The sequence below is a fragment of the Giraffa tippelskirchi genome, chromosome 8 (assembly GCF_054371585.1).
Source record: "Giraffa tippelskirchi isolate mGirTip1 chromosome 8, T2T-mGirTip1v1.2.pri, whole genome shotgun sequence".
Taxonomy (NCBI): Eukaryota; Metazoa; Chordata; class Mammalia; order Artiodactyla; family Giraffidae; genus Giraffa; species Giraffa tippelskirchi.
This window is the reverse complement of record NC_137282.1, coordinates 147,236,805-147,248,611: the sequence shown is the minus strand read 5'-3', so window position 1 is coordinate 147,248,611 and position 11,807 is coordinate 147,236,805. Positions and strand designations below refer to the sequence as shown.

General features: G+C 35.6%; 1 pseudogene; it reads left to right on the top strand.

The window, feature by feature from the left end:
* The first annotated feature begins 10,575 nt into the window (after window positions 1–10,575).
* Window positions 10,576–11,195, top strand: LOC145518247 (ras-related protein M-Ras pseudogene; annotated as a pseudogene).
* Window positions 11,196–11,807: the final 612 nt, after the last annotated feature.

Genomic DNA, 11,807 nt, shown 5'->3' with positions numbered 1-11,807 from the left:
AGAAGTTAAGTAACACAATATGTCTGTATAAAGGATGTAAAAATTCAGCTGCTTTTAGATTTGCTAAATGTCTATTTTCCTTTTAAAATGCTTCTGGGAATAGGCAAAACCCAAAAGGTGTTTTACTAAGCACTTTTTCCGTTCATGTAGAAATGTCCCACAGGAAATTTAATCTCCATGTTTCTGATACTTTCACACTTAACATCAAAGAATTGTTTTGTAAGAGTTATTTGATATATTAAGAGGATTTTTTTGAGCTTTTTTCCAAGACTTTCAAATTGTTTTTCTTGGAAAAAATGTAGTCACATTTAAGCAAGGGGAAACTAATTCATACACCACTAAGTTCAAATTCAGTTCAAAACTCTGATGCCAAATTATCCAAAGAAGAGACTTTTCTAGTTAAATAAAAATAATAACAATTCCAGCTCAATGCTCCAACTTTATAGCAGATATATTTTCTTTATTAATTACTGTACTAATTTCACACATATCATTACAAAAAGAGCTAACTCCTAGTATAATGCAAGTGGGAATATCACATGTTATGCTATGTTGCTCTCATGAATTGAAGATGCATAAATGACTTCACACAAATTTGCAGAAAGTTCAAAGGGTGAATGAAAAAGAATGGGAACTTTATTAGCAATACCATGTTAAATATATGAAAGTTACTCAAGTTCTCTTCACCATGAGCAAAGAGATTTAAGCTTTATTCTTAAAAATCTTTATGACCTTAGACTTTTCTAATCTTTAACCCCAGAAATATCCAGACACCATCATCTGTTTTTGAGATTACAAATATAACCTATTAATTAGTCTCTATAATTTTTATTCCCTCTGTTCAGTTCATTTTTCATAAATCCACCAGCTATTTTCTCCACTGCAATCTTCAGTCCATTCTTCATAGAGAAGTCAGCATTATTTCCTTAAAATTAAAATCCAATCATATCTATGATCCACTTGAAGACTATCAGTGACTGCTTCAGACTGACACTTGTGTTCCCCTAAAATTCATTTCTTTAAACCTAATCTCTATGTGACAGTATCTGGAGGTGGGGCTTTGGGGAGGTGATTAGATCATGAGGATGGAACCCTCATGAATGGGATTAGTGCCCTTATAAAAGAAAACCCAGAGAGTTCTCTCACCCCTTCCTTAATGTGGGGACAAAGTGAACCTTTACAGACACCAAATCTTCAAGTGTCTGGATATTGATCTTTGTGGCCTCCAGAATTGTGACAAATGAAATCCTTTGTTAATAAACCGTCTTGTACGTGGTATTCTGTTACAGCAGTCCAAATAGACTAAGACACCGACTATCCAATTTTCCCAACAAAAACCTAGTACAAACATGGTCTTCCTTGGTGTAGCCCACCCTTCTACTACAAATCCTAAGGCTTGCTGACCTTCTCTGGAATGAGCCAGGGAGAAAGCCCCTTCCCAGATTGGTGCCTTTGCACACACTTTTCCTCCTTCCCAGACTGTGCCTCCCCACCCTTTTGCCCCAGTCAAACTCACAATTTGAGCTGTCTTACCAATTACTGCTAAACAGCAGCCTTCTCTTATCATCGTGCATCCTGTTTCACACTCACTGAGTATGTTTTTCCCAGAAAAAGAGACAATCTCAATTAAATTTTTGATTAAATTTCTTGAGCCAACCACTGTGATGCTCTGCTGTCTTGGAGCTCTCACCCACATTCAAAATCTCACATATTTCTAAGATAAAACTAATATTGGTTAGTTTATTTATTCACTAACATTTGCCTCAGGGTCTCAGCTTCTATCTCAAAGCTTTATTTACATGGTTTCTTAAATAATGATGGTTTCTTCATTCAAAAGGAAAATGCTTAGGAAAACTGAGTTAACTTTTTGAAAATTATGTTATCTTACTAATTTCTTTAAATTTTAATCTCTTTAAAAAGTTTCCTTGACTTTATTTAACCATTCTACTCACATACACTAGTCCAGTGTCTTGCACTCAGTACATGCTCAAAGATTAAACACAAGATTTGGAGCAGTAAACTATTTGGTGGAAAACAGCCTTCACAGACCCTTCAAATCAGACTGCTAGAGTTGGATAACTGCTTCTTGCCATAGGACTATTGGCCATTCTTTTCTCTTTAAGGAAGACACTCGGGAGCTTTCTCCTCTCAACGTCACAGTCCTCACCTTAATACTTGTTCTTTTTGTTTTGTTAATTTTGAATGGTCAGCCATTATGGCCTCCCTTTCCATTCACCAACTGGAGATATATGAAGACCTTAGGTCTCCACAAAAGTGAGTTGAAGTGTATATGTGCATATGGATGAAAAGAAAGTGAAAGTGTTAGTTTTTCAGTCATGTTCGACTCTTTGTGACCCTATGAACCATAGCCCACCAGGTTCCTCTGTCCATAGGATTCTCCAGGCAAGAATATTGGAGTGGGTTGCTATTCCCTTCTCCAGGGGATCTTCCTGACCCAAGGATAGAACTCAGGTCTCCTGCATTGCAGGCAGACTCTTGACCATCTGAGCTACCAGAGAAGCCATACATGTGCATATACACACACCATACAGATATACATAGTATTATATATGTATATCATATTAGTTATTTATATCATATACTATTATGTTATGTTATACAGAGGCATATCAAAGGGGCATTCTGAACCTGAGTTCTGCTCAACTTTCTCAAGGCACCAGAACAGTTCTAAGAGATGGATCCAGTTAGTAAAAAAATAATTCTAAACAAGCAACACAATGTTTAAAAGACCAGTTTGGACCCTGTGGGAGAAGGCAAGGGTGGGATGATTTGAGAGAATAGCATTGAAACATGTATATTATCATATGTGAAACAGATCGCCAGTCCAGTTTGATGCATGAGACCGGGTGCTCAGGGCTGGTGCACTGGGATGACCCTGAGGGATGGGATGGGGAGGAAAATGGAAGGCGGGCTCAGGATCGGGAACACATGTATACCCATGGCAGATTCATGTGAATGTATGGCAAAACCACTACCATATTGTAAAATGATTAGCCTCCAATTAAATAAAATTTAAAAATAAATAAAAAATGAAAAAAAAATCAGTTTCAAGTCATAAATAACAGGGGACCACAGTACTCTTTAGAATACTAAAAAGCAGGGCCATGGTTTGACAGCAGATGCTCCATTAATATTTAATAAATATTTAGATTACAATAAAAAAAGAAATGGTCATTTTAAGATATTTGCAGATCCTTCCAGTGTTACATAATCTAAGCTAATACATGCATTAAAGTTTGCCCAATAGTATTTCTTCAAATTCTAATTAAATTGTCAGTGAAATAAATGATAGGTGGCTCCTTCTCAGCTCTGTTGATTTTATAAGCACTAAATTAAAACTCCACTATCATTTTTTTGCCTTATTCTTATTAATGTCATTACAAATTCATGATTATAAAGTAGAATTTAATTAAAGATAATGAAACAAAATATTTGAACAAATCACATTTTGTTCAATCAAAAATAATAGACTGGTGAAATTAAACTTGTAAATTGAAATTTTTTTTTACCTGAAATGTATGTACTATCCATCAAATCTGGAAAAATAATCATAACCAATGGGATGATTTCCTTCAGCCACATGTGAGATATCTTTTCCAATTGCTAATTATATTTTGGCAAATTATGAATCATGCATAAATCCTACAATGTCTGGTTTTTAACAGAAGCTAAATCTGACTAAATTATCAATATCCATGCAATTTTGATATCATTAGAGTGGAAACTAGGAAGAAAACATTATGAAAATAAATATTTTAGATATTCTTCTCTCTCTGGGTGCAGTACCTTCACCCAAAACACTTTATTCAAAATATAGGAGGGTTACTCTACCATTCAATCCCAAGGAGTATTATAATATTGTTCCTTTTAGAGTATCATAAGTATTTTACATAGCTTGTGATACATTTAGAAATTCACCCTTTTTTAAAACAAATCAATTTATTTTGGCATTTTTTGGTAATATCGATCTATAGTTATATAATCTATATATCATGTTACTGTTGTGTATTCTAATAAATTAAAACACTTATTTGTTGTATTCTTAAGACATCCTATTGTTTTTTATTGGTAAGGAGTATCAAGGTATAGAGTCATAGTGAAGTGAAGTGAAGTGAAAGTCATTCAGTCGTGTCCACCTCTTTGGGACCCCATGGACTATACAGTCCATGGATTTCTCCAGGCCGGAATACTGGAGTGGGTAGCCTTTCACTGAGTGAAATGAAAGAATTCTAGCTAGATGATTTCTAGAGAAGTCATTCATACAAATCCCTTCCTGCTTCACTTAATAAAAAATAATAAAGTAATAAAATAAGCCTCAATTCTCGGAAATTTCAGGAGAATTAGATATGAATGAATTTTCCAGCTATCTGAGCTTATTCTGAAGTCAAATAAATCAAATGTCTCTTTTTGGTAAAACACTGTGTTAAACACACAAAAAAGAAAAAGATAAGATATAGACCCTGACCTTAGCAATCAGAGATGTATAAACAAAGATTCACAGTAAAAAGCAGACAAAATTTAGTCTTGAAGTTCTACTATACAATAGGAGGTAAAGAGGTTGAATAGTAAATTACAACTTTGGGGAATAATTTGAAAGTTTATTTTATTTTTTTATTCGTGTTGGTGGTTTTTGTTTTTGTAAGGATCTTTGGAAATGTATTATAATGTATTCTGGAAACAAATGTTTCAGTGGAATCATTATGAATGTCAATGACTGTAATGTGTATTGAAAGAATTCTTAAGGACCACAGGCAGCTATAGAAATAATTGTCCATACACTAAATGGCCCCTCAATTGTATAACTTATGAACTATCACATCTGTTTTTGCGATCTCTTTCTTGTCTCTCATCGGGTTGGAAGTATCTTTTGCTACCAAACAATTCTATTTTCTGCAAAAACCGTTTTCCAGGGGATCTTCCCAACCCAGGGATTGAATCCAGGTCTCCTGCATTGTAGGCAGATTCTTAACCATCTGAGCCACCAGAAAAGCCCTGTAACAGGCAAAAGTTTAATAAATTTAATAATATATTCTACTAGTTTAGAGTCTCAATTCTAGCTGAGACAGAGAATCAGGAGAGACGGTTTGGGTTGTTTTCTTGTTTTTCACTATGGACCCCCCTTCTTATTCCAAGTATTTTTAATTCAGAATGTCCAAAGTAAGGCAAAAGGACTTGTGTTGTTTTTTTTTTTCTTCAAACTTTTGGCTAATTCAGCTCTGAACCACACTGGAGAGTTACTGCTCTATTATTTTTAAAGGCATCTGCTTTAAAATAATTATATAATATTTAACCGAAAAAAGGAAGCTGATCTTTTTTGAGAAATCTGTATTAATGTTTTCTACCTATTCCTAAATTAGTTAACCATAACCAGAAATGCGGCAGGGGTATTTGCTTTTTAGAAGTCCTTGTTCATAGAATAGCAACCCCATCATGTGGTATTTTGCTGAAATTGCTTCCAGAGGCATATTAGGTTTAAGCATACTTTTGCATCCAAAAGCAAATTTTAAAAAATTATTTATTTACTCATTTAACATTTATTGAGCAGACATTATACGTTAGGCATAATACTAGGTGCTCAAAGAAAAAAAATTCAAAATCAATACTGTAATCTACTCACATCTGTGTTGAAATTTATAGTGTCAAAAATAAAGCTGGTTGACCCCAAGATATTGATTAATACAATCCTATTCAAGTTACCAATCAGATTCTTTTCATAAAGATCAATATAGTTTGTGGCAATTTGAACTCCCTGGAAAGTTTGCTTAATCAGAGCTAGGACAAGTCTAGTTGGCAGCAGTATCAAGACAACTTACTACCCTAATTATGAGGCCTCTCCCACTCCTCTCTCAGAACATATCAACTTCCAGAGAACCCATCAGAACAACAACTTTCAAAACTGCATTTACTAACACTGAAGCCCAGACTAACACTGGATTTGATTTCTTTTTAACTGAGTCTTTCTCCAGTGTGTCCAAACATTTAAAAATTAGTATTTTTTTTAGATAAATGACTTTACAACTACCAAAACCCAGAAATGCAATGAGATTTCATTCTGATGTATAGGTCATAAATGCAAAAGGGTTACTCTTTAAAATTAGGCATTTGTGCTCTTCACTAATGCGACATTACCATGGTCTTTCATGCACAATGACTACTGAGCACAGGGCTCTTTATTAAAGAGATCCAAAGCTGATAGACAAGATCATTGTTCTACGAAAGAATTTTTGTACGTTTTTGTAAATGCACTCCTTGGTTTTCTTGCTAAAACAAGCCCATTTCATAGCAATTTATATTCTGAGTAATTACTTTAATAATTTTAAGGGGGTTTAAAATTAGAAAACTGAAGATGGCAATTTTAAAATTCCCTTTTGTTGGTAACCACAATTATAAATTCCCAGTAACAGTGTTGAATTCATGGTGCTATATATCTTCTTCTTAGCCATTATTTTTAGTGTTTAAAGCAAGACTGTCAAAAAAGTTGTCTGTAAATTACATTTTACAGTCATAAAAACTCAGAAAATGTAAATAAGTATCATGTCATTTTTATTTAAATTTTTCAGGGGTAAATGTAGCAGATACATAATAAATGATTGAACACTAGAGATTTTAGCTATAGTGATATGCTACCCAAATGTTTACTAAATAGCTGGTATTGAGGCCCAGAATTCTTCCAAAAGAATTATATATTCTAAAAGTGAAAGTATGTGAATAGACCTCCTCTCTCTGATGCAGTAACCACTAGCCACAGATAGACACTGTGTATTTGAAATGTGGCCACTGTGCTGAAAAACTGCATTTTTACCTTTATTTAATTTCAATTAATATCAACTTTTATAGCCACACGTGACTAGCTGCTGCCATACTGGAGACTGCAGGTATACATACATACATATGTATGTATAAATACATAGTGTATTTAGCTGCCATTTTATCTTTAATGTCCTCTAATTTAAGCCTTTCTCAGCCTTCTTCTCTTTATGATATTCATATTTTTGGAGAGTATATTTGGTGGACCATGCTTATAGTCCCTAATCCTGACCTGGAAATTCTTTTATAGAACTTGTCTTTACAACAAATTTGTAGGAAAATTTTCCATCTATGAATTCTGAGACCTTTAGTACCAATCAAGTGGGCAATCAATCCATAATGGGTGTTACAAGAGATATAAGCAGAAATTAAAGGATGTCTCTGAATACAGAGAACTTCTGAAGTCAAGGAAGAGCAGAAAGCGAGTGTGAACTTGAAGTGTACACTCCAAGGTCAAGGGAGAAGTAGCTGTTGATGTAGAAGACAGGCAAAGAAAGGAGCTGTGAGATCTAATAAAATCTCGTCATATGGGTAGGCGATACGGGTAGCCTTAGTGGAAGAAAACAAAAGTAAGGAAATGATACAGTGCTTAATCTCAACAGTTTATAACCTTAATAATGAAGCTGTAAGACCACAACGCTGTTATATGACTTGCTAAGACAGGGAGATAAAACAGATATATAAACATCATCAAAGAAAATGATACCATTAATCATTTTAATAGTATAGAAAAGGCAATTGATATTTCTGTAAAAAACTAGAAAGATAAAAAATCAGGATATGTTACATAAACTAACACTAGGTATGATTTCAAACAAAATATATCGTATATATTGCTATACCTGATTCAACTACTATGAAGAGGACAGATTATGTTTTTTAAAAAAAGCAGAAGTGTTACTTGTACAAGTCTGTGAATAAACTAAAAAAGACTGAATTGTACATTTTAGGAGAGTGAATTTTGTGATATTATAAGTAATATCTTAATTAAGTTGCAATGAGATAATATATAAAAGTAAAAAATCTGGAGAGGAAAAGAAGCCTCTCTTCACAAGGGAGGATAGTTTGGCAAATACAGGTTGAAGCAGATATTTGGAAGAACTAAAATTCTTCAGATCAATGAATAAAGAGGAAATCGAGAAGTTAGCGGGAAGAGTCATCGTGAAGATAAATTTGAAGAAAGAGGTGAGAGTGATGGGTGAGACAAGGCCCTGCACGGGCACAAGGGTGGAAAGTGACAGCCCACAAAGACAGAGTATCTGCAAAGGACTTTGCTGCATAAGAAATACAAAGAGGGGATTTTTAAGTCGTTTACCATGATGTTTTCTATGCACCTATCTCTTATATTTCTCAGTCTTACAGTGCTTTAATAAATGTTACATTTGTCACTAAGCTTTTTCCATCAATGTGGATTTTTTCGGGGAAAACAAGAAGGGAACTATGTCTGGGTTGATTTAAGGTAAAATCATGCACTGTAGGGAAGCCTGGAGTTGAGTAGAAACGATATGCTGGAGTATAAATATCTGGGAAATTATCAGAAATTCCAGGGAGAATTAAGACTTTCAAAAGTTGTAGAATTGGTGAGGTTCAAGTTGAGATCCCCAAGTGGAAAAGGGGAACCAGGATCATATCTGGGATACAGAGGGAATGAACAGAAAAGTGCATCGGCTAAATATATGATACAATGAAAGGATGAAGCTGGAAAATGGGAAAGCCCAGAGTTGATCTAGACTCAAGCAGAGTAGACAGAGTCGCTTGGCTGCCTGGCAGATGGAGAGACTATAGACTCACCTCCCCCTTGCCCTCCCCCAATCCTTTGTGCGTGTCCTACAGCTCAGACATGAGGGTCTAGAACTTTTGACTAGAGTGCATGAGGTGCTTCAGTGATGCAGGGCATAATCAGGTAAGGAAATTCTAGGCTCAAATCCATTAAAAATTGACTCTGTTCTCCTATTTCTCTTTTGACTCTTCTAAATCAGTTTTGTTGTCTCAGAAATATACCTGAGATAAGAACAAGCATATCTAATGTGGTCAATTAAATTGAGATGTAGTGTGTCAAGTAGAGAAAATTTCAAAGATTTAGCATGAAAATGTTTTAATTTCTCATTAATAACTTTTATATTGATTAAATGTTGAAATGGTAATTGGGCTAAGTAGACTAAATTACCTAAATTAATTTTCCATACTGCTTTATAATTTTTAATGTGACTGATGAAAAATTTTTAAATCAAATTTGTAGCTCTGTTTTTATTTTCACAGGACAGCACTGGAATAGATGATTTATGAAGTAAAAACTACAAAAAGTATGACAAAAAAATTTATCTTCACGTTAATCTAATTAGTGAAAACCTACATAACCTTTAGTTTTTAAATAACAAGATACTAAAAAATGTTAATGCATATTATTAACAAGGACATAATAAGATAAGCATGCTTACATATTTGTAATAAAGTTACAAATTGTTAAAATCTTTCTGGAAAAAGTGGAAATACATTGAAAAGCCTTTAAAATACTGGTTCCTAAACAACTATTGATACCTAAAAATTTCTGTACAATGATGTTGATTGCAGCATTATTATCTAGGAACGTATTATGATAACTTGAATAGTGAAGGTAAGGAAATATTTAAATAAAATGGCCTTCAGTCACATGATAGAAATATTGTCCATATTCTGGTCATAGGACCTTTCTAATACTAATTTAATAGTATATGTTTGTGCACTGAAATACAAAGATATAATCATGTTTTATGTTAGTGTAATTAAGATTTGGTTTTTTCTAGAACTTTTTTGGTGTTACAGATTTTCTAAAATAAAAATTAGCATGAATTACAGGAAGTAAAGAAAAAAAGCGAACAAGATGGGCTCAGTATCTGCTAGTTTCAGTCATCTGCCATGTTTTCACTGGCACATGCCCTAAACTTAGAAATGTCTTAAATAGGTACATAGATGATTTCCATCATTTCCTGTCAACTCATTTCCTTTTTTCCTCTCACTTCTTACCTACCAAACCAAATTATTACTGAATAACATTTTAGCCACAGATAAGCTCTCAAGTGTTTCTCTGAAAAGATTAATGTTAATTTTAAAATAAATGTTTTTCACCTGTCTTATCTAAATGTTAACATTTCCTGTGTTTTTTCTGATTCATATAAAAAAAAATCAGCTCACTAAATTTACATACTTATCTCCAACTTTCCTTTTAATCCATATTCATTTTATTTATCAGTATCTGATAAAATGTAACTAACATATTTAGAAATCTTTCACTAAAAGAACACAAAAATCCTGTGGCTTTAGATAAGTATTTAAATATAATAATAGTAACTGAATTGACTGTAAAAACTCAATATTAGCATTGAGAGAATAGGTCAGGATTTTTCTGACTTTCTCTAGTGTTGATCATGAATAAGCTCACAATCTTGGTTCTTATTTTTTAATTGATCATCGTTTGGCAGTGGAAAGATATGTTTACAATCATTATCCTTCCCATTCTGCCTGTGTTGGTTCTAGCAGAGTTGATCATCATGGCCATACCACACAAGCCTAGACTTAGAATCAACTTACGGGGGCAGATGACTTCCAAACTCAAAGTGTTATTTCAAAATGACTAAGATTCCCTTTTGCCCTACCGCAGGCTCCAGGGTAATGGTGTGCAATCAAGAAGTCAGCGACGACTGGGACCCCAGTGAGATGGGCCTACTCACCACCTAAAAAGTCTCTTTCATGGTCTGACCAACCAGCAACATGGCAACGAGCACGGTCCCCAGTGACAAACTCCCCACGTTCAAGCTGGTGGTGGTGGGGGTGTGGGAAAGAGCGCCCTTACCATTCAGCTTTTCCAGAAGATCTCTGTGCCTGACTATGACCCCGCCATTCAAGACTCTTCCCTGAAACATACAAAGATTAACAATCAATGGGCCATCTTGGGCGTTCTGGACACGACCCGGCAGGAGGAGTTCAGCGCCTTCCAGGAGCAGTACATGTGCACAGGGGACGGCTTCCCCACCGTCTTCTCGGTCATGGACAAGGTCACCTTCGAGCACGTGGACTGCTTCCACCAGCTCATTCTGCACATCAAGGACAGGGAGTCATTCCTGGTGATCCTCATGGTCAAAAGGTCAATCTGATGCATTTGAGGAAAATCACCAGGAAGCAAGGAAAAGAAATGGCGACCAAACACAATATTCCCTAAATAGAAACCAGTGCCAAGGACCCAACTCTCAACATTGACGAAGCCTTCCACAACCTGGTTAGAGTAATTGGGCAACAGATCCCGGAGGAAAAAAAGCCAGAAGAAGAAGAAAACCAAACGTTGGGGAGACCAGGTCATGGGCACCCACAAACTGCAGTGCGTGATATTGTGATGGCCCAAGGCCCTGCGCACAGTGACTGGGAACTGGCCAGCCCTGGAGACCCCTCCACTGCCTAACTGCACCGAAGACCATCCTAACCATGACCCTTGGCTCGAGGACTTGGCACAGGAAGGGAGAGAGGGAGGGTGGGCAGGAAGAAAGTAGGGTCTGGCTTTTCCGGAGGGGCACAGGAGGCAGGGTGTCTCACCAGAGACAAGGAGGCAACGGTAAACAGAACAGTATTCGAGCCCTGGTGTTGATGCAACCCGGTCCCTCCCTCACTCGGTGGCTGTGTTATTTCTCTGAACTCCACAGTGTAGGTTTGATGTGGGAGTGTTTCTCCATGCACAAAAACAAGCCATGATCAAGTTCCCCTCCAACCCTATCAACAGTCCACAGTGTCTGAGTCTGGGTGCCTTTTGTAGATTTTTAAATTATTTTAAGGATTATTAGTTTATTAAAGGGGTCTGTCCCCCCCCCAAAATGACTAAGATTCAAATTTTCTACATGAGATGACCAAAGGAGGGGTATGAGTTTGTTCTCAAGATCCCCAAAGGAGCTTAGAATTAATAAAAATTGGAAAAGCATAGATCAACATGTATTTACAGACTTTGTTGATTGTGG